The sequence below is a fragment of the Macaca fascicularis genome, chromosome 14 (genome assembly GCF_037993035.2).
Source record: "Macaca fascicularis isolate 582-1 chromosome 14, T2T-MFA8v1.1".
NCBI lineage: Eukaryota > Metazoa > Chordata > Mammalia > Primates > Cercopithecidae > Macaca > Macaca fascicularis.
The window spans coordinates 10,360,082-10,383,249 of record NC_088388.1 but is presented as its reverse complement, the minus strand read 5'-3'; the positions used below and the strand labels follow the sequence as shown (position 1 = coordinate 10,383,249).

The 23,168-nt window shown below is 58.8% G+C and overlaps 2 protein-coding genes across 7 annotated transcripts in view; one reads left to right on the top strand and one right to left on the bottom strand.

Annotated features, from left to right (window-relative positions):
• The window catches only part of MACROD1 (mono-ADP ribosylhydrolase 1), a 172,277-nt gene that overhangs the window by 22,091 nt on the left and 127,018 nt on the right, over window positions 1-23,168 (bottom strand). The window lies entirely within an intron of this gene.
• FLRT1 (fibronectin leucine rich transmembrane protein 1) overlaps window positions 16,060-23,168 on the top strand; it is an 83,840-nt gene continuing 76,731 nt past the window's right edge. Inside the window, exon 1 of the mRNA XM_005577481.5 lies at window positions 16,060-16,439. The gene's annotated coding sequence lies outside the window, so the exon portion shown is untranslated. The remainder of the gene's footprint in view (window positions 16,440-23,168) is intronic.

The window sequence follows — 23,168 nt, the reverse complement described above, 5'->3', positions numbered from 1 at the left end:
GTGCTTAGGCCCATGACACTTTTAGGGGCCCACAAAGATATTGTAGTTCTTTTAAAATCAGAAGAAAACAATGAACTTTTAGGTCAAAGACAATGTTATCAGATAAAATATTAATACATTTGTCTTGACGCTAACCAAGTCATAAAATATAACTTATTTGTGATGGAGGAAAGGGACGAACCAGGTGGAAAGCCTGGGCCCAGGCTGGGTGAGCTTGGTGCGCGCACAGTTCACTCAATCCTTTCCCTGTTTGGAAGACGCGATTACAAACCCGTTTCACAGATGAGGACGCTGAGCCATGGAAAGTGATCCTCTCACAATGTACATTTGGAGAGGAGATAAAATCTCCTATTTGGCCCTAGCTGCCCCATGAAACCCACCCCCCCAGCGGTGGGGAGCCTTGGGGGTCTCGGGAGCTTTAGTGAGAAATGAGAAATCCCTGCCGGGCGCGGTGGCTCAAGCCTGTAATCCCAGCACTTTGGGAGGCCGAGACGGGCGGATCACCAGGTCAGGAGTTTGAGACCAGCCTGGCTAACACGGTGAAACCCCGTCTCCACTAAAAAATACAAAAAACTAGCCGCCGGGCGCGGTGGCGGGCGCCTGTAGTCCCAGCTACTTGGGAGGCTGAGGCAGGAGAATGGTGTGAACCCGGGAGGCGGAGCTTGCAGTGAGCTGAGATCCGGCCACTGCACTCCAGCCTGGGCGACAGAGCGAGACTCCGTCTCAAAAAAAAAAAAAAAAAAAAAAAAAAAAGAGAAATCCCTTTGCTCTTAGGATAAAGACTGGCTCCTTGCAGATCTCCAGGCCCCATAGACCATCTCCTCCCCTCCTCCTCTCCCTCTGCCGTACACATGGTCCTCAAACTTGCCCCATGCTCTCCAGCCCGAGGCCCTTTGCATAGACTCTGCCATGGCACCTCTACCTGGAGGCGGCCCTCATCATCCCCCACCTCCTCAGGTCTCCTGGTCCCCAGTGATGCTCTCCTGGGGGGCCATGAGTCATTATCACTGCCTCCAGAATCCCCTCCCAGGTGCCTATGTTTTTTTGGAAATGAAGTCTCACTGTTGCTCAGGCTGGAGTGCTGTGGTTGGATCTCAGTTCACTGCAACCTCCGCCTCCAGGGTTCAAGCGATTCTCCCACTTCAGCCTCCTGAATAGCTGAAAGTCTAGGTGCAAGCTACCACACCTGGCTCATTTTTTTTTATTTTTAGAGACGGGGTTTCACCATGTTGGCCAGGCTGGTCTTGAACTCCTGAGCTCAGATGATCCACCCACCTCTGTCTCCCAAAGTGCTAGGATTACAAGCGTGAGTCACACGCCCGGCCCCCAGGTGCCTATCTTGATACCCCCACTCCTGCCCTCAGGTGTCTCCCCCACGGTTCTTCTCCAGCTCTCAGCACAGTGCCTGGCTCACCGCAGGTGCCCACTAATGAGTTCCTAAAGGAGCCCATGGGCATTACAGATGGTGCCCAGAGTCACTCAGCTGAATTTGAGCTGGGTCTGCCTGCCTGACTCACAAGCTTCAGCTCTCTACCATGGGCCATGCAGAGAAGCCCATCCCAGGGCCGAGGCCGGGGGCCCTCGGGAGGCAGGACCTGGGCCGGGAGCTGTGTAGGCGACAGGGGCTGCTCCAAGGGCAGTGGCAGGAGGCCTGAGCCATGAAGGTGCTCAGGTGCAGGAGCTGCCTCTGCTGTTCTCTGACAGGGACGAAATCCTCCAGCCCAGGGAGGGGGGCTGCTGAGGGTGGTGAGGGGCGCTGTGCGGGGGCTGGGACGTCAGAGGAGAAGCAGTGACCCGAGGAAAGCGCTGAGCAGGTTCCTGGGCCAGGGAGAGGCCGGGCGAGCAGGCACAGCGGTGACTTTGAGGCGGGCACAGCCCACCTGCAAGTCCCTGGAGGCCGCCTCCACTCCCCTTGCTTGCTGCTCTGTGCCTCACCCTGGCCTCAGCTGCCTGGAGGGGCCCCGGCCAGGAGTGGGGGCCTGGGGGCTGCTCCCTTAAGTCACCCAGTGTCCTGGCCTGACCTTCATTCTCCCCTCCCCCTTGTGAGGCGGATCTCAGCCTTCTGTCCTCTGACAAGTGTGCAGCCAGCCCCACCGTGTGCCGGGTGCTGGGACACGGATGGGCACAGCCCTGCTGGCACATGGTGCATCAGCTGGCCGGGAGATCGTCAAGAAAGACAGCACGAGAATCAACTTGCACAAGAATCCCTGTGAGTGCCAGAGGCCGCGAAGGAAATGCAAGGGGTGGGGGTGGCGGCGGGCAGTGAGTCTGGAGGGGTGGGCGGGTCCTGTTGAACCCTGGAGCTGCTGTGAGCAGCACAGCCAGGCAGGGGTGGGGGACGAGGGGCAAAGGCCTTGAGGCCTCGGGGGCTGAGTGAGGAGCAGGGAGGGAGGACAGAAGTGGGGGGTCAGGCAGGAGCAGCCCCTGGGGTGCCTTGAGAGCCTTAGTGAGAAATGGGAGCTGCTGGGGGGTTTAGACAGAGGACAGATGAACCACACAGGGAAGGGACTGGGGGCACAGGTGGTGGCAGGAGAGGCCTCCTGGCTATTGCAGTGTCCAGGTGACCCCTGCCTCCGGGATGCCTCTCAGACTTCCCCTGGGGATAGCAAGCCTCCTTGGTGCTACCACCAAGTGCGTTCCCCAGCATCCCCCTTGCCCTCCCCGAGCCCAGATCCCTGCCATCAGCACAGAGCCTGGCACCTCCAAAGGGCTCCGTGACTGCCAACTGTCCCACCATCTGACCAGCTGGCAGGCCTGGCCCCACAGGGGGCTTAGGGGAGCGGGTTTTGTTCTTGAGAAATCGATGCCCCATTTCCCGCAGGCCAGCGGTGGGTATCCGTGTGACTTGAGGGCGAGTCGTTTAAAACATGTTTTAGATTAGAAACACCCCGCAGATGGAATAAAATGTGAAATGTGCTGGATTTTGAAGATAAAATAAGAGACTTCAAAGGCATCTCAAGCTGTGAGAGCAGTTGCTTGTTTGACAAGCTCTGTCCCCCCAGGCCAAGGTCACTGTCCTCCGAGGTGGGGCGGCCCAGGTGGAAGGTGGGAGGCTTCCTGGACATTCCCCAGGCTGGGGGGCCATGGGAGCAGGGACCTCACTGGAGGGTGAGGGCCCCCATTTGTGGGCACCAAGTGCATCCCCAGCAAGCTTCCACATGGAATTTTTTTTCTTTTTTTTTGAGATGGAGTCTTGCTCTGTTGTCCAGGCTGGAGCACAGTAGTGCAATCTCAGCTCACTACAACCTCCGCCTCCCGGGTTCAAGAGAGTCTTCTGCCTCAGTCTCCCGAGTAGCTGGGACTACAGGCGTGTGCCACCATGCCGGGCTAATTTTTCTATTTTTAGTACTAACGGGTGTCACCATGTTGCCAGGCTGGTCTCAAATTCCTGATCTCAAGTGATGTCTGCCTTGGCCTCCCAAAGTGCTGGGATTACAGTTGTGAGCCACCACGCCCGACCTCCACATGGATCTTTGACCATCATCTTTGCATGTGTGCACACACCCTCCTGCCCCACTTACAGATGGGGAAACTGAGGCCCAGAGAAGAGAAATGACTTGCCCAAGGCCACAGGCTTCAGTGGGAGGAGCCAACATCCTTATGCTTTGCCGGCCCTGGTCCTGAAACCCCCAGCTGTGATCTCGGGTCAGCTGCCCCACCTCATCCGTATGGTGGGGTGATCATTTAACTGAGGCCCTTGTGAGGCATAGATGATAAAGTTAAAAATGCCTGTAAAACCTACAGCCTCATAGGGCTTCACTGTGGCACTGGGCCCCAAAGCTGGGGGTGCTGGTTCCTGGGGGCGGAAGGTCCCAGCATCCTTGGTAAGTCAGGGAGAAGGATTTGAACCCCGCTGGTCCAGGGCTAAGCCCCTCACCACGTCTTCTCTGACAGGAGCCTGCGAGCTGCTCAAAGCTGCTAGGGGTGGCACCCAGCTGTGCCTCCCCACTAGATTCCCCTCGGTCTCCTTCTTCTCACCGTGCCCATTCCAGGCCCTCCTTCCCCCGACTCCCCTTCACCTCAGGGCGGTCTCCTTCACTCCCACACACCTCCAGATGCCCCCTGCCCGTTCACCCATGTCCACTCCACTCTACAGCCCCTCTTCCTGGTCTAATCAAGGCATCCCACCCCCACGCCTCTCCCCATAAAAGCCTCGCAGTTCACTGTTTAAAGCTCAAAGTAGGTGACGTGGCTGCGGTTCCAGCTGGCCTGGGCCTCTCTTGTCTGCTTCCTGCCTGGGTTTCTTGGGTTCTGTCTTTGCCTGGCTGCTTGGGCCCCTGGAGACCCAATCTCCTGGCCAGTCTCACCCCAAGCTGGCCCCTAAACCCCTGGCAACATGGAGGTCCCCCTCAATACCCCCTCTCCAAGCCCTGTCCCCAGGCACCTTCCACTTACTGGTATTTTGCTAAGTAAGAAATTCATGTTCATTCCACCAAATGGAATACCACGAGCATGCAACATAAAAACAAGAGAAATGCAAGTCAGCGGCTCGCTCAGGGCGCAGATTCGGCTCACCCCATTCCCGTGGCCCTGGAGGACCTTCCAGACTTTAAAACGAAACAAAAAATAGCTGATGACACATTTATCAAGCAAGTTCTCCGTGCTATGCATTGGGCCAAGTATTTCCAGTGGCTTCTTTCATTTCGCCCTCCTGACAAGAGCCCATTGAGGGTGTCCTGTGATTTTTCCCACTTTACAGATGAGAAAATAGAGGTTCACAGAGGCTGAGTGACTTGCCCAAGGTCATGCAGCTGGGGACTGGGGAGCTGGGTCTGAATCGGGCTGTCTGGCTTCCATGGGAGGACTGAGCTGCTGCGCTGCTGGACCCCCAGCTGCTGCCTGGGCCTCCCCTCCCCCGGGCGCCATGGGGCAGGCACTCAGCATCCCACATTAGCATAACCATAAGCATCCCTGAAACTCAATTACCAGGAGATGGCTTGGGCCCCAGCCAGCCGGGCAGTCTCCATCCTTGCAGGAATGAGGGGCTGGGGATCAAGGGAGCCTTGGCCGGTGGGAAGGCGGAGGGCATCAGAGAAGATGAGGGAGGAGTTGGGGGGCCTTAGAACGGCCACGGACCCCTCAGCGGGTGGGTCTTGAAGGCAGCCTTGAACCCTAGGAAAGGTCAAGGCCCAGCCCCAGCTGGGCAGGCCCGACTGCCCGGTAGGAAGGGTCATGGGTTCCTCTGCACCCAGCTTGCTGGGTGACCCCAGAAAGCCCCTTGCCTCTCTGTGATTCAGCTTTCTTCTAAAAGGACAAAACCAGAAGCTATTTTATTGTTCTTTAATTTTTTAATCTTTTTTGAGACAGCGTCTCACTGTGTCGCCCAGGCTGGAGTACAGTGGCACTATCTGGGCTCACTGCAACCTCCGCCTCCCAGGTTCAAGAGATTCTGCCAGGCCTCAGCCTCCTGAGTAGCTGGGTCTATAGGCACACAACACCACACCCATCTGATTTTTGTATTTTTAGTAGAGACTGGGTTTCACCAGGTTGGCCAGGCTAGTCTTGAACTCCTGACCTCAAGTCAAAGTACTCAGATTACAGGTGTGAGCCACCGCACCTAGCTGGGGCTATTTTAATAGAAAACAAAACAGGGGTTTGCAGGAGGAAAGAGTGAGCACCAGCTCTGAACAGCCAGGCCAGGCTGGGCTCCCTCTGACTCCCAGATCCCCATCCCAGGAGGCCTGGCTGCTGTGGCCTCCTACTTCGGCGGCTCCTCAGCTGCCCCTCACCCCTCCATGCCTTCCTCTCCCAGCAACTGGTGAGCCTTTTCCATGCATTTCCTGCATGCATGAAATCAACCTCAAAAACAGCGGAAGCTGCAGAGCTATCCACTATTCTGGATTTGCATGTATTTTCTTTAGAGTTTTACTATGCATGCCCCTCAATAAGGTAAGACAGGTTCAGTGTCTTTGAGTTTTGTATAAACAGGAGTTCCCAGTTTGCTGTTATCATTCATTGCAATGCTTGTGAGATTTATCTGGGCAGGCCCACACTGCTCTCATGGGCCCCGCACCTCTTTTTTTTTTTTTCAGATGGTCTCGCTCTGTTGCCCAGACTGGAGTGAGTGCAATGGTGGGATCGTAGCTCACTGCAGTCTTGACCTCCTGGGCTCAAGAGATCCTTCTGCCTCACCCTCCCAAGTAGCTAGGATTATAGACACACACCACCACTCCTGGCTAATTTTAAAACTTTCAGATCAGGCGCAGTAACTCATGCCTGTAATCCCAGCACTTTGGGAGGCTGAGGCAGGCAGATCACAAGGTCAGGAGTTCGAGACCAGCCTGGCCAACATGGGGAAACCCCATCTCTACTAAAAATACAAAAATTAGCTGGGTGTGGTGGTGCATGGCTGTAATCCCAGCTACTCAAGAGGGTAAGGCAGGAGAACTGCTTGAACCTGAGAGGCGGAGGTTGCAGTGAGCCAAGATCGTGTCATTGTACTCCAGCTCTGGGAGAGAGAGCAAGACTTTGTCTCGGGAAAACAAACAAACAAAAATTTCACAGAGACGGGATCTCCCTATGTTGCCCAGGCTGGTCTTGAACTCCTGGGCTCAAGTGAGCCTCCTGCCTCAGCCTCCCTAAGGGCTGGGATTACAGGTGTGAGACACTGCGCTCGGCCTCGTGGGCCCCTTTTCACTGGTGTTTAATGTTCCATGGTGGAACTACCCCATGCCAAGCCACCCATTCTCCCACTGACCCACAGTCAAGCATGCTTGGTTTTGTCTCATGCAAACACAGTGGCAGTAGCATCTTTACACACCCCATGCACACATGCACCAGAATTTCTCTTGGGTCCACGCTTAGGAGCGGGCTGCTGGGTTGTGGAGTGCGCATAATCTTAACTTTACTAGTTATTGCCAAATTGCTCTGCAAAGTGGTTGTTCAGATGATCGCTTTAAAATATAAATTAGATCATGTCACTTCCCTGCTTAAAATTCTCCAATAGCTTCCGATTATACTTAGAATAAAATCCATGCTTCCCTCCATGGAGGCATGGCTGTATCCCACACCCCTCCCCCACAATTTCCTGGCCTCCTTTCTCTTCCTTCAATAGGGCTGGCTCTTTCATGCCTCAGGGCCTTTGCACATACAGGTCCCTCTGCCTGGCACACTCTTCTTCCAGCTCTTCCCAAGCGGAGCTCTTTCTTATCCTTCAGGACTCAATGAAAATGTCACCTCCTCTAAGGGGCCGCCCCTGACCACCCAGTTAAAAGGCCTTCTGCCCCATTCCTCTTATCAGCCTCTTTATTTCCTCTGGAGCCCACACCTTGGGCCCATAATGACCTCATCCTCTGATGTGTTTGCTGGTTTATTAACAGCATGGCAGCCTGTGGGGAGACGACCTCCTCTGCTTTGTACATTCCTGGATCCCAAAGGCCAGCATGGCATGGCACCTAAGAGCTCCTCTTAGGACTACTCATTCATTCAACAGACATTGATGAGGCCATGGATGTCACAGAGGGTGAGCAGTGGGGAAGGGGCTTTGCAGAGGGGAGTGTGGCTGAGACGAGGGCAGAGGAGGTGGCTAGGCCCACGGGGCCCTCCCTGATCCTTCTCCCACAGTCATGGGGTGTCATGGCGGGTGCTGAAGCTGGGAGCAGCAGGGTTGGTCTTGCCGTTTAGAAAGACCCTCTTTAGAGCTGGGGAAGGGAGCAGATTGAAGGGGTGGGCCTGGAGGCAGGGGCTGCGGGGATGATGGTGGCTGAGAATGGGTTGAGGGAGGGCTGGGAGAGGCGGCATGACCCAGCCCATGGGACCAAAGAGAAGACCATGGAGATAGGACTGGATCAAGGATGGGATTGGCTTAGAACTGTGCCTCAATCCAGTCAATGGAAGAGCACATCGTCTGTGAAGACACAGTGGCGGCTGGAGCCCTCCCACCCTCCTGCCCATGCTGCCTTCCACCACCCTCTGCAGGAAGCTGGGAGGGGCTCATTCATGTCTAGCCCACCCAGAGGCCCAGGTCTTAACCTCTGAGGTTACCGCCTCCCTCTGGCCCCCAGTGACTGCTCTGCGCACTTCCCCAGACTCTGCCTGTGAACACTACACTTGGCCTACAATTTCCTAGAATTTCCATGGGAGAATCCTCTCGGGGCCCCCAGCAAGGTGCCCTTGACCTATGTTCCCCTCCCCCAAAACAGATTTGAAACCATGGCCCTAGAAGGAAAGGAACTGGAATAAGGTGGCACAGCTGAATTGTCACTTTGCTTTTTGGAATACGAAGTGTTGCGCCAAGTCCAAAACCGTTCCCTTCTCAGTAAGGACAGAGGAAAGGCAGCAGCCACTTGCTGCACAGGGAATCTAAGTCAGACCCCAGGAAGCACCATCCTGTGTGCCTGCCGGGCACCCGCCACCTCTGTGCAGCCAGTGGCTGCTCACTCTCTGAGGCTGCCCAGGACTCTCAGGATGCGGGGCTGGGTTGGTGGAAGAAGCAGTTCTGTCTGACTCTAAAACTAGTGCTTCCCCAGTGGGGAGTGCCCGGGAGGTGCATGGGAAGGGCTGGGTGGGGTGGGGACCAGGACTTCTAGTTCCCTGCTGTCCCCAGTGCCAGGGCCTGTGCTGAGGGTCTGGAGCCGAGGGTGCCCCTTGTCCTGTGTTATTACCCCTCCCAGGCCTTGTCCTGTGGGGACACGAGAGGACCCTAGCCTGGTCCCTGCCTGCCTGCCTGCCTACCTTAGGGCCCCCCTGGCCTGGGCGCCTCCTCCTCTCTGTTCCCCTGCCCTCCCAGCTTGGGTTCCACGCTGCAGAGGGAGGAGGGAGAGGGAGGAGGAAGAAGGGTGGAGGGAGGTGGGAGGTGGGAGGCAGGAGGCAGGAGGAAGGAGCAGGAGGCAGGAGGAGGTCAGTGTGGCAGCCATTGGTATGCGAGGCTCAGCCTCAGCCCCTCCGCTCCGCGCCCCAGCCTTTCTGCTCAGCTCTTTAAGAATCCCTCCTTGGAAGCGGCAGCGTGCTGGTTGCTGGGCAACCCCATCGCGCCCCGCCCCCTGCCGCTGGCGCTGGTCCTCTTCCCCTCCCCCTCCTCCCGCAGCTCCTCCCAGTGCCCAGCCTCAGCGGCGCTGGTGTTCCCAGCTCAGAACCTGCCAGGCCTGGCTGCTGGGGGCACCGGCCCCAGCCCTGGACCACAGCTGTGCCCCCCAGGACTCAGGGAGGGAGACCCTGGGCTTAGGACACTCTTTCTCCTTACTTCCCTGCCTCTGGAGCACCTAGGCCAGCAGGTGAGGGCAGGTGAGGGGTCCCAGAAGATGCCATCTGTTTCCTCAACCCCAGCTCTGCAGCCCCAGGACTCTGGGAGAGGGACCCTGGGTTCAGGGCACCCCACCTCAGACTCTCCCATCCCGACTTCCCCGCCCCAGGGCACCATCAGTGGCCTTAGCTCTATTGGGGTCTGTTGGGGGACAGAGACAACCCAAGGGGAAGGGCCAGGAGCCTCTTGAGTTCCCAGTGAAGTGGGGAGTGGCCACCTGCTGTGGTTGGTTCAGCCGGGTGCTGGGATGTGGACGATGGGCCTCAAGAGCCTTTGCGCTGTGGAGGAGGCTAAGGCCATAAAGCAGCTCACACTGGGGCAGAGGAACGGGAGGGGAGATGAGGGGGCTGCAGAGCTTGAAGCCCCTGAAACCGGAATCTGGCGGCTGGCAGAAGAGGCACAGTGACAGGGTTGGGGGATCCCCAGTAGAGGTCTCTGAGGCACCAATCTCAGAGCCTCCTGCATCCCCGACCTCGGGCAGTCACAGGGACCCCGTCCCCTGGCTCCCCGATGTCTTGGGGCTGCCACCCTCCCTTTGGATCAGGCCCCACCTCTCGCTCCCAATGATATCCCCTTCCTCACTGTGTCAGGCTCCAGCCCCCATCTGCTTCCACCTGCCACAGACTCTGCACGGCCAGAAGACCCAGTCTCTCTCCTGGAGGCCCTTCCCAGCCCACCCTGCACAGCTGGCCTCGCCCCCACCCTCCTCTTGGACCCATGCCCATGAGCTGCTCATCACACAGCCCTCCCTGCCCTGGCCGAGGCTGGTGTCTCCACAGGGCTCTTTCAGGACACAGTTCACATCTCCTTCCTGAACTTGGGATGTGTGTAACAGGTGAATGACAGCTGGAGTAAAGGAAGGTCTAAATCACCGCAAAAAGCATATCCTCTGCTGGGAATGATGGCTGAGAAGGCAGGGAGCTGGGAGAGGCAGCCCTGACTGTCTGGAAGGGATGGGGGCAGGGGAGGTGATGTCACTGGTGGGGAGCAGAGAAAACTCCCAAGGGAAAGAGGGGCTCATGAGAGAAGCCTGGCCACCAACCGCCTCAGTCCTGCTGGGGCTGGGGGCTGACCAGCTGACAAGTGGAACCGCCACCCCCTGGGTGACATAGTCCTGCCTCTGCCCAGGCCTGCATTCCCACCCTCTCTGGAGTCTGTCTCCCCACCCACCTAGGGGCAGCTGGTTAGACCTGATCTCCCCCGTCATATCCCCATCACCCCCCAAACTCACACCCAGACTCTACCCACTCCCCAGTAGCTGGATGTGCATCTGGCCCCCCAGAACCCCAGGAGCCATCATCTTTGGGCAATTCCCAGTTTTATGAATCATGGTTGGCCTTGGGACAGCTCTGTCATTGTTACCTTGAAGGGCTCTGTCAGCCTGATGCTCACTCCTGTTTAATGTTCTGTCCATTCATCCATTCGCCACATTCACCAATGCCTGACCATGCTGTCCTCACATGCTGGACACTGTAGCAGGGGCTGGGGACACGCAGGAACCCAAATAGGCCCGGCTGTGCCCTCAAGGTGCCCACAGTCTGGTGGAGAGATGAATACTAACAAAATACACATCACTGGACACAGGGACCTGTGATTCTAAGTCACGCTACTATTATATGTACTGCCCAAGAAGCAAACACACCACCAGAGAAAAAAATCAGCCACACCGGATCTTAGAGATGTGGACATGTTGGCCGGTAGATGCGAAACGCAGTCATAGAAATCGTAAGCAATCACCAACGAGCTGAGTGCTACAAAACAGAAGCGGAGGAGGGAGACAGAAGAAGGTGACCTAATCGGGAAGGTGGGGTTAGAAGCTGGGCATGGTGGTGTGCACCTGCAATTTCAGCTACTTGGGAGGCTGAAGTGGGAGCATCGCTTGAGCTCAGGAGTTTGAATCCAGCCTGGGCAACATAGTAGATCCTATCTCTTTAAAAAAAAAAAAAAAAAGGGAAGGTGGGTGGGTGGGGATGTGGGGTTTAGGGAGGCCTCTCTGATGACAGGTTGGCCAGGCCCTGGGCTGATGAGGAAGAGTTGGTTAGGACTGGAGAGGTGGAAGGGTGCAGAGAAGTAAGACCCTTGTTTCAGGGCCTGGGGGCAGGAGCATGCTGAGGGGAGGGGTGAGGACGAGGATGGAGGCAAGCACTGGAGCAGGGCTGTAGGGGTGCTCTTGTCCCGGCTGGCAGCCTCCCCAGTGCCAGTGCCAGTGGCCTGGTCTGACCTGCCTTGGGCCCCTCCCTGCTCCCAGGACCAGTCCTGGAGGTTGCTGACTTCACCCTACCTGGCTTTGTCCCTTCTGTGCCTGCTCCTTAGGGCACCCTCTCTAGGACTTTCCTCCTGGGCTGGAGGTCTTGCTCTCTGGCTCTCCCTGAAGCTCTGTGCCAGGCCCACCCTCCTGGTCCTAGACCTTGTGCTTAGAGGGGAGAAGCCCCAGCCCCTCTGTGTTGTGCATAATGGTGGGAAGGGAGCACGGTGGAGTTAGAACTTGGATCAGAAAAGCTGTTGGAGCCTTCCTTCCTTCCTTCCTTCCTCTTTTTTTTTTTTTTTTGTGACGGAGTCTCACTCTGTCGCCCAGGCTGGAGTGCAGTGGCACAATCTCTGCTCACTGCAACCTCTGCCTCCCAGGTTCAAGTGATTCTCCTGCCTCAGCCTTCACAGTAGCTGGGATTATAGGCATCCGCCACCACGTCAGCTAATTTTTGGATTTTTAGTAGAGACGGGGTTTCGCCATGTTGGCCAGGCTGGTCACGAACCCCTGACCTCAAGTGATCCACCTGCTTCGGCTTCCCAAAGTGCTGGGATTACAGGCATGAGCTACCGCAGCTGGCCGCTGGAGCTTTCTGATGTGTGCTGGCCAGGTGTCCCTGAAGTGGTGCACACAGCCTGCCTACTCACAGGTGACATATCCATGCGTTCATGTGAACATTCCACAGAATACTGGGACATCGCTGGGGCCCCGGGCTGGGAGTCCAACCCTCTTTGGAAGTGATGCCCAGGCTGGGGCCTGTGGGGAAGGCTGAGGCCAGAGTTGTGCCCTCTGAATATCTGCAATTTGTTGTCTTAGTGCCAACCCCTGACCACTGCCCTGGCATGGCTTCATGCCTGGATGCCCAGCACAGAGCCTGGGGCTAAGGGCCCCTGATGATGACCACAGACCCCACCTCCCAGTGGGGAAGACCCTGTTCCTCCCTTGAGTCAAGTCACCTCCTTCCCCTGCCCCCAGCTGAGAACAGGCCCAAGTGAAGCCAGGGGTGGCCCAGCTTTAGTTGACCACCGTCTAATAATGGTGAGTCGTATTGTTACAACACTTCACAGGATATGAAGCACTTTCCTCCTGGGACCTCACTGGACTCTCGCTAGCCCTAGGAGGTCTAAGATGGCCCTGTTAAGGAAATGGGGGCACAGCAAGGCTGAGATGGTGCCCAGGGCCGATGGCTGGTGAGTTACAGGATGGCGAGCAGGACCCAGATTTAGGGGCTCCAGAGTGGGTAGATGGCAGCTGGAGAGGCAAGGATGCTTCGGGCAGGGCCAGGGTGACCTTGGCTGCCCGGTGGTAGGGCCCACCCCACCACGCTGCATGGGTTACTGCCGCCCTGGGAGCCGGGGAGCTGGGGCTTGGCGAGCTCAAGGTTGAAACTACAAATCATCGTCAGGTGACTTGAGCTGCCCTCGTGGCTGAGTGCATCCCCCATGAGTGCCCAGCAGTGACTAGCTCAGTCCTCCAGGCCAAGGCCACACTGCCTTTACCAGTCACCTGCGTCCTCCTGGAGGCCACAGCTCCCAGGAGCTCGGCAAGGGTTTGTTGACTGAACAGCGATCTTTCTGATTCTCAGAGCCCACTGTCCCCTTCCTGGAATGACACTCCCTTGTGGTGCCCTACTCCTTCCAAGATAAAATCCAGGCTCTCCAGGTTTGTCTGAGACCCTGCACACCCATCCTGGCTGACACCAGCCACCTCATCTTCCACTATGGTCCCCCGGCTTCTGTCCCCCACTGTAACCAAGAATTCTTGAGTCTCAAAGCCAAGGCTGTTTCATGTCACAGCACCTGTGAGCTTCTGCTGTCTGCATGAACATCCCTCCTGACCCTCCAAGACCCAGGTCAAGAGGCACCTCCCTGGGGAAGCTGATGTCAAAATCGACTTGGCCCTGTGTCTTGGGGTCACGAGGTAATGCCTACTTCAGCAAGATCTTGCTAAGCCATAACTGTCTAGGTGCCCAGCCCCCATGCTGGAGTTCCAGCTTTGCCAGGGCAAGATCCAGCAGGGCCTGATTCACTTCTGGTCCCTGGTGCCCTAAACAGCGCCTGGCACACAGTGGACTTCCAGCCACATCCCCTGAACTGTGCACAGCCACCAGGCATGGCTGAGCAAGTTACTCCATCAGCTTTGTGGAATATCGTGCAGCTGTTAAAACCACAATTATGAAGATGATTTTTGTTTGTTTTTTAGGGACAAGGTTGCCCAGGCTGGAGTGCAGTGGCACAATCATAGCTCACTGCAGCCTCGACTTCCTGGGCTCAAGTGATCCTCTCACCTCGGCCTCCTGAGTAGCTGGGGTGACAGGTGCCTACTTTTTTAAAATTATTTTTTGCCAGGTGCGGTGGCTCATGTCTGTAATCCCAGCACTTTGGGAGGCCGAGGTGGGCAGATCACCTGAGGTTCAGGAGCTTGAGACCAGCCTGGCCAACATGGTGAAACCCCATCTCTGCTAAAAATACAAAAATTAGCCAGGCTTAGTGGCATATTTCTGTAGTTCCAGCTACTCGGGAGGCTGAGACAGGAGAATTGCTTGAACCTGGGAGGCAGAGGTTGCCGTGAGCCAAGATTGTGCCATTGCACTCCAGCCTGGGCAACAAGAGTGAAACGCCATCTCAAAAAATATATATATATTTTTTGTATTTTTTTGTATATTATTTTTTGGTCTCAAACTCCTGGCCTCAAGCAATCATCCCACCATAGCCCCCCAAAGCTCTGGGATTACAGGTGTGAGCCACCATGGCTGGCTCGACGATAACATTTTGATATCTAAGTGGAACATGTCAAACAGAGCTACAATCATACAATCCATTCCACTGCGAGGCATTGAGTGTCTGCGCTCTGTGCCAGCTCTGTGGCTTGGCGTGGGGGTGGCAGGGATAGAAAGGGGTCTCTCCTTCAAGACATTTGGTTCAAAAGAGGAGGAAGGCTTGAACGTAATTCCTGAGCCACACGCCAAGTGCCGTGACGGAGAAATGACGGAGCCCCAGGGCCACACGTCCATCTGGGGGTCTGGGGAGGCGGAACGGAAACCACAGCTCTGTAAAAATTACAGCCGTCTCTGCATGGACAAGCCTGGAAGGGAGCAGAGGAACGGAAGCTGTTGACGCCACAGGGCGGTGGCATTGTGGGTGATTTTTCTTTCTTTTATTGTTGGTATAATGCTGTTTGGGCAATAAATAAAAATTGGGAGGAAAAAATAGCTGTTTGGTGAATTGAGTAGAAATCGGGAGAAGGAAGAAAGGGAGTTAAGGGGAGGGAAATCTGGAAGGGTGAAGTGAGGGAGAGGTAGGAAGGGCAAAGACAGGCGCGTGCAGAGCGCACAGAGGCGGTGGCCTCAGGCCAGGCCCCAGTCTGTCCCTGGGCTGGGCGCAAGAGGGCTGGGTTTGCACAGGGAAAGGAGGGGGAGAGGTGCTCTGTGGGGAGACCCTCCCCAGGGGGATCTGGGAGGGCATCCCAGAGGGGAGGTAGCCTCCAGGCCTCAATGGACAGCAAAGAGCAGGGCCGGCAGAGGGGGTCCTAGCCAGACTGCAGGCGGTCTGAGGGTGGATCAGGAGCATTGGGACCCTGGTGGGGGCTCTGGGCAGGCTTGGTACTCAGAGCAGCCACTGACAAGGTGATGAGGTCTGACCAGGTCAGGCCAGGCTGGGTATATGGGAGAGTCCCTTATTTAGTGTCCCAGCGAATGCCAAAAGCACTGGGACTTTCAGGCTAAGAGGAGGCTATCTGGTCTAAACACTCCCTCACCCCACCCAGATGCCACACCATAGGCATGAACATCTTCCCAATCTCTAATGGGTGCCAGACACTGGGCCAGCCACCCTCCCATTCAAGGTCTTCTTCATCTCTCACAGTAACCTTTGGAGCTAGGTAGTAACGCTCCCATTTCACAATCCAGGACACAGACTGGGAGAGGTTCAGCAACTTGGCCAAGGTCACAGTCAGCTGGGGATGGGAGGGGGCGCTGGCATGGGACCCTGGCGCTGCCCCCTTAACAGGTGGGAGAGGTACTGCTGGGGAACGCCTGGGTGTTTACAGCACGCGGCGGATGAGAGGGTCTGACCAGGGAAGGGGCGCCAGGCAAGGAGGAAGGGGTTACCTTGGCATGCAGAGTAGGCGGTGGGTACCTGTTTGTGAATGAATGCATGGGTGGACGGATGAATGAATGAATGAATGGATGGCTGGAGGGATGGATGAATGAGTGGGTGCAGAGAGGAGGGTGTTAGGGAGGCGGCGCGTGAGCGAGAACCCCTTTCTTCCTCCGCGCTGGAGGCTGGCTTTGGGAGCCTCCCTCCCCCCACTCCCCAGAGGGGTCGGCTCCCCCACCCGCTCTCCCACCCGCTCTCCCCCCAGACAGTTTAGCTGAGGGCGGGGGAGGGGGCACGGAGGCCGCTTCCCCCAGGCTGGGCCAGAGTCCCCGCGCGGCGGCGCAGCCTCCCGCGCCGGGTCCTACCGGCCAGTGCGCAGCGCGGCGCCCCCGCCCCCGCCGCCTCCTCCCCGCCCGCTGCCTCCCCCTCCTCCCCCCCTCCCTCCCCGCTCCGCGCCTGCACGCACGGCCCCCGCCGCTGCCGCCGCGAGGGGAGAGGCGGCCGCACAGCCTGGTTCCCCGCGCCCTGCTCGCAGCCGCCGCTCGCGCGGGCACCGCCGCTGGCCCCCGCCCCGCCGAGCACACCCGCCCGGGCACACGCACCCCGCCGCTGGACGCACCCCCCGCACTCCTCCCGCGGCTCCGCCGGGCGCCCGAGCCGGGCAGATGCGCCGCCGCGCGCCCCCAGCTCCGGGCCCGCCACCGTGCTCTGCCGCGCGGCGGGGGCTCCTCTCCCGGCCCCCCCTGGGCGCCCTCCGGCTCTGGTTCCCGCCCGCTCCTTGGAATAACCCTTGAGGCTTCAGCCGTCACCGCAAAGTTTCCCGAGGAGACCCGCCTCCCCGGCCGCTGCGCAGGTAGGGCTGGCTGCACCGGGCGGGGGTCGGGGTCCGCGCGTCCAGGACAGGACGCTGGGGCCGGCGGGGCGGGGGCCGGGGGCACCGAGGCGCCACGGGGTCAGGCAGCCTGGCTTTGCCCCAGAGCGGCGGGAGACGGGACGCCCAGCCTTTGGGATTTGGGGTGGGGGTCCCTGAGTCAAGAGCTACGCGCTGGTGGCGGTGGCGCTGGCCCCGCCGCGGGGAGGCGCGGGGTGCGCGGCCGGCGGCTCCGCTCTCCCAAGCTGAGGCTGGAAAGGGCGGGGGCTCAGCTGGAGCTCTAGTCCAAGCCCTCGCTGCGCCCTCAGGGAGGGGGCCTGACCCGTGGGGGGCGTCAGGCCGGTCATGTGGGTCCCAGCTCCCGCACTCGGGAACCGGAGGAGGGCGCGCGGCCAGGGACAGCCGGCCGGCCCGGGCGCCGCGCTCTCGTCCCCACCAGCCGCGTGAGTCACGGTTGGAGCGAGGTTTTATTTTTAAAACGACTTCAAGGGGGGCAGGCGCAGCCTCCAACTTCCCTCCCTGTGCACGCTGTGGACCGTCAGCCCTGAGCCGGGCGGGGGCTGGGGCCGTGCACCTGGTGGCTGGAACGGTGAGACCACGGTGCCCGGGCGGGGGGCGGCGGGCACCCCCCATCCCCCAGCTCTCAAGACAAGGAGGCGGCCCGACTCGGTGGCGCACGCCCCTCCTCGCGGGCACTGGAGGCCCCGGGGAGGAAGGCTGGGGAGTGTTGTCGCCCAGCTGCAGGGAACCGTGGCTGATCAGAGCTCCCCGAGGAGGAGAAAGTTGTGGAGCAGGGACACCAGGGAGCTGCCACAGCCTTCCCGGTGGCGCCAGGAGGCCTTCGAGGCCCTCCAGGGTGGGCAGTTTTGAGAGAATACAGCCCAGCTGGGGTGTGTCAGGCCCCCGAGGCCCAAGCCAGAGCTCTGATGTGAATAAATACAGCCAAGGCTGGGAACGGAGGTGAGGGGTGACTGAGAACAGCCCTGCCTCACCGAAGCCCCTACGCCCTCGGGTTGCATAGAAACCAGTCCCTCCACATCCCCTTCCCCAGGTGGCTCAGGAGTTTGGAAGGAGGTTGCCTGTGTGAGGGACCCAAGACGCCACTGTGGAGGGAGGTGGCTGGGGCACCCCGTCTCTGCCCGGCGGCTGTGGGGGAGGCAGCCGCACTCGGGGGCTCCAGGCTCCAGTTTCTGGAGTTGAAAGCTACTGCATCTCTTCCGCCAGCCCCGGGAGGAGAGGCGCAGACATCACCTGTCAGCTGGTGCTGACTCCGTGGGCGACTGTTCAGGGCTTCCTCAGAAGGTTTAAAATGGAAATGGCCTGAGCTGACGGGGCCAGTGCCTGGGAGGGATTGCTGACCAGCAGGGCCAGCAGTGAGGGGGCCCTGGTAGGTGTGAGGGTCAGGAAGAGCTGAGGGCTGTCACATCTGGCTGAAGGGTCGACCATGGGCACAGGGTGTGTGTGTGTGCACATACATGGGCTACATGTGTGCCCCCGGTCCCATGTTCTTACCCAGACACAGAGACTGGACGCTTTTCAGTAAAAAGCACCCTGACCCCATCATGGAGGCTCCATAGCCCACACCCTGGAGGCAGCTGTGGCCTGCTGGACTTCAGCTAGACCTGGGTCCATGCGTCCACACTCTACCATTTATTGATTCCTCCACCTCCCTGTGCCTCAGTTTCCCTTGTTGGTAAAATGGGGTTAATAGTGCCACCGCCTGAGCTGGGGGGCTGCTTTGTAAGTGCATTTGACAAATATTGTTAGTAGTCCTGCTCCTGGACTGGAGGATTCTCAAGGGCTGAGGGTACCTACAGGGACTTTAGAGGGTCAGGCGGTCAGATTTTCCCGCCCCCAGTCAGTGTGCTGTCATTGGACTTCATCCTCACGCTAACCCTCGGTGGCAGCGCCCCGTGTCCCCTCCTCCCCACTTCCGAGGCCTCCCATGGAAGCCCCTGGGAGATCCGCCCAGCCTGTTTCTAAGGTGATGGGGAGGGGGTGCTGCCACCCCACTGGTCACCCACTGCCAGGGCTGTACAGACTCAGCTCTGTAGAGATTGATGCCTGATGGCTGAGCCTGTGTCGCATCCACTGGGTGACCCTGGGCCTGCAGCCTCCCCTCTCGGACGGCTTCCTTGCCTGAGCAGGGGGTTACAGCAGTTGCCCCACAGAGAGGATGTCTGGGAGTTCTGCGTGTGGGCGCAGGGAAGGGTGGTGCACACATGAGCAGGTGGTGTCTGTGCTCGCTTCAAAGTTAGCTGAGAGGAGTGGGGCTCCAGGTGGCCCTGACCCTGCGGGTGTTGAAAGACTGAGAGGTGGGTTTAGAGCCCAGAGGCCAGTGCAATGGCAGCTGTCAAGTGGCTGCTCTGGTGCAGGGGGAGGATGAGGCCTCTGGGGTCAGCTGGGCACAGCCACCTCTGCCCAGTCAGGGGGCTAGCAGCCCCTCCCCAGCCAGCCAGACATCCCCAGAATCAGGGCTGGACATGGCCTAATCTCAGAGATGGGGCCTGTCTGGGGCTGTGTGGGTCTGGCTGTGCTGGCCCTTCTGCTCTAGAGTCTGGAAATGATATCAACCACCTAGTCATCCCTGCTGATCGTGTTCCTGGCACACTAGAATGCCACCCCAGGGTTCTAAGGACTTTCAGTTCCTGGGGAGGGTTTCTCTAACTGGCCTGCTGACCTTCAGTGTGACCCGCCTTCCTCATCTGTAGGGTGGGGTAACAGCAGTACCTACCTTGGAGAGATACCCACTTTGAGAGGATGCATATGAGGTTTCTAGCACAGAGTTCATGCCTAGCAATGTGGGGCCCCTGCCTGGTCTGCACCCCTCATTCACTGTGGGCCAAGGGCTTTCAGCTTCTTCAGGCCTTGGGGTGGCAGGGAGGACGGATGTGGCCCTCATCCCCTGCAGGCAGGGGCCATTCACTCTGGTACCCAGCCCAAGGGGCAGTGGGAAATGCCCCAGAGCAAGCGGGGGGCTGGAGGGCTTTTGCTGAGGCCCCTTATAGCCTGGGGTGTGTGAGGCATATGGGCAAGCGAGCGTGGGTGGACAAGAAGGGGTGTGGGTGTGGTGAGGGTGCTAACTGCCTACAGTGGGGTGGGTGGTGACTGCCCCAGGGGGTAGCTTTCCGTGCTTACTGGCAGAGGAGAGCACCAGCCTCTGGGAGGCCCAGGCCCCAGGCCCTGGCTGCTGCCCCACCGAGTGTGTTTGAGGTAGGGGGGTCCTCCTCAGAACCTGTGTTGTTCTCCTGGAGACAAAGTTCAGGCTCTGGCTGGCTCACAAGGCAGCTGCATTCTGTCCTCTGCCATGGGACACTCACCCTGAGAGGGCCAGGGCTGCGGTGTGGGGCAGACTGGATGACTGGAAGGAGATGGGGAAAGGATAGCGCCCCTGTTTTGCCCTCCTCCCCCGGACAGCCTGCCTGGAGTTCTCTGGCAGCAGCTGGAGCCACCGAGAGGGTTCCACGGAGTAGGCTGTGTTTGTGCAGGCCTGTGTTTGCCTGTTTACCATCCCTCGAGGCCCCCAGAGCACTGCCGCTCCCCCGGGCCAGCGGCTCTGCAGATGATGTCAGGGTTTGGGGGCCTCTCCTTGCTTTGTGGAGGTTGTTTGCTGGATTTCTGCAGCCCTGGGTTTTAAACTGACACCCTGCAGAGCTGGGGGCTAGTGAGGGTTGGGGAGAGGGCAGGGAGGAGGATGGGTGGGAGTTTGGGGCTGAAGTCATGGAGGATAAATGGGCTGGCCCACCAGTGCTCCCCTGGCTCCCTGGCTCTTCTGTTTTCCCTTCCCTCACTCCTTCCTTCCTTTCCCACTCATTCATTCATTCATTTATTCTTGAGATAATCACTGAGCATTAGTTATTGCCAGGCACAGTGCTGGGCTCTGGGACAAAGTGGGGAGCAAAAGCAGTGGATGTCTTGCCCTCAGGGCGCTTCCAGTCAGATGTGGTGTCAGACATTAGTCAGGTCTACCTCTTCCCCGTGAAGCCTTGGCTCTGAAGGTGCAAAGTGGTGAGGTCAAGTAACAGAGGGGTCTGCTGGGGGGTGGGATTGAGGGGGACTTCCCAGGGAAGGGGGTGCTTGAGTTAAGATGTGAAGATTGAGCTGGAGCCAGGGAAGGGCAGGGACAGAAACAAGGGCCTGGAGGACAGGATGGATGGAGAGGGCTGCATGGAGACCCCTTGGCAGGAGGGCAGAGGGGCTTGAGGCACCTGGCCAGGGCGGGGGCTGGGGGGTTGTCTCCCTGGGTCTCTGCGGCCCATCCATCTCCGGCTCTCTCAGGATTCCTGGGTCTGCCTCAGGGACCCTCTGCCTGTCCTTGTAGGCGGGCCTCTGGAAGAGTGGGCTTCCTAGCCCTGAGAGCTGTGTGTTCACCTGCGTAGACAGGTTGCCTCAGCACATCTGATGGGCTGTGAGACAAATGTGGGCGTGTTTATGATGGGGGCGGTAGCCCTGGGTGGACCGAGAGCTATTAGTGATGAAGGAGAGTACACAGAAACCCTCCCCAGCCCTGAATGTTCCCGGTGCAGGGAAGCGGGGCTGGGGTGCCGGCCAGAGGGAGAAGGGAGTGAAGAGGCTATGGCCTGAAGGGCCCCGGACCCGGCTGTATGGGGCTCAGCTAGCCACTAGGGGACACTGCCTCCCAGGATGCCAGGACCCAGGCATCCGACGCCCGGCTTGGCCCCAGGTGCGGCAGGCTCTGCTTCGAGGGGCATCCTCCTGGGCAGCCAGGGGTCTCTGGTCTGGCTGGCAGGGAGGCAGTGGCTGGGCTGGTTGGGGATGGCTTATACTTAATTGAAACTGGGATTAAAACTGGGGTCATGGGATGCTAGTCCTGGCCACTCCTGCCCGCATCACTCTCTAGAGGCAGCTCTGTGGCAGTATTTTTTTCACGCCCCTTTCCCTCCTTCTGCCTGAATTAATCGTTGGCACCAGATTACAACAGATTTAGCAAACTGTAAGAAAAAAAAAAAAAAGAGGGAGAGCGAGCGTGAGCGAGAGAGGAAGAGAGAAAAGAAAGGAAGGAATGCCTTCCGTGAGGAGCCGGCGTTTATCTCCAGAAGCAATTTGCTCTTGTTGAACCGTCCCTGTCGCCCCTCAGCCCCCCACCCCTGTGACGCCTGGGAAATGCTGCTGGGGAAAATGTCCTCAAAAATGCTGCCGGGTGCCGGAGCCAGGATGGGCTTTTCCTGGGGGAGGTCTGCCAGAGGCTGCTGAGGAGAGGAGAGCTCAGGGGGCTGCTCTGGAGGGTGTGTGGGGGGACGCCTGGCTGGTTCTGAGTGGTGGCAGAGCTGGGGATGAGGGGGTCAGAGGCCTGGCGAGAGGCAGGGATGGCTGAGGGCAGGGATCGGTCTATGGGGTTCCTTGCGGCAGCCCCAGGGCCTGGTGCTGGGCCCGGGGCAGAGTGAGTGAACGGATGAATGAATGGAAAAAAGGGTGTAGCCGGGACTGAATGACTGCCTCGGGAGCTGGCGTGGCAGCAGTGGAGGGTCCAGCCTGCCCATCAGGATTCCTAGGGACAAAATCCGCGGGACTGAGCTGTCTCTCAAGCGACATAGCATCTTGGGTCTTGGATCCAATTCCACTTCTCTCTGGTCGGACAAGACGGGGCCTGGCTTTGGTTCAGGGAATCTGGCTGTTAGGGAGTGGGCGTCTGGCCCTGGGGACACAGCAAGTCACAGAGGGTCACGGGAGTTTGACCTCAAGGCTGAGGGTGCCCCACCCAGTTAAAGCACAGGAGTGAGATTCGGTGGGCTGAGAGCCCCTGGGCTCCTAGCCTGGGCTGGGCTGCCCCACCCTGAGTGGGGACTTAGGTTCAGTGGGGGGCAGTTAGGGGCCTACCCTTCCTTCTTCGCCCACTCACTCTCTCAGGCAGCGGCCACGGTGGGCCAGGCCTGGAGCCGGCTACAGGGGAGGTGGTGGCAGCCCAGTCCAGTGGGACCAGGCGGGAGGGGGAGACAGATTTGCATCACGCTCACACCTCTGGTGGGCGCACATGCACTTTCATGCACACACTCTTGCACACACATGCTCACACCTAACCCACCTTCCTCCCCTGCCTTCCCTGAGCCAGGCTGAGCCAGACTCTGAGGTGAATGAAGCCCACATCTCACCCCCACCTCTGGGAGCTGCCGCGAGGAAGGGGCTGGAGTGGCTGCCTCACCCTTCCCGTGCAGTCCCCTGCCCTTCCTAACCCCAGACAGTGGCCATCTGTTGCCCAGGCCTGGGCCCCTCTCTGGGGAATGGGTGTGTATGAAGGAATGAGAGGTGGGAGTGACAGCCCCTCCCCTAAGCCCTGTTCCAATGGAGGAGGCCCTGTGACAGCCAGCCCTGCAGCCTAACCTTTCACCCCAGGGAGCCAGCAGTCAAGTGGGCTCTGGGTAGGGCTGCACCCCTGGCCAGCCAATGGGGGGCTGGCCTGGTGCCCAGGCCTGTGGGGGTCTTGGAAGCCTTTCCCTGCCTCACTGGGGCTGCATGCCTCCTAGGCTGTCCACCGGTCCCAGGGAGATAGACCATATAACACTCTCTTGACCCCCCAGTGATAGTGGGGCCCTCCATGTCTCAGTTTCCCACTACTTCTGGACAAGGGGTTGGACCACTAGGTCCCTAGTAGCTGCCACTCAGAGCAGCACCATGGCTCTGAGCCCTGAGACCCCCACTAGGCTTGGGCTAGCCAGAGGGACTGGGCAGTGCCACACCCCAGTTTCCAGGGGC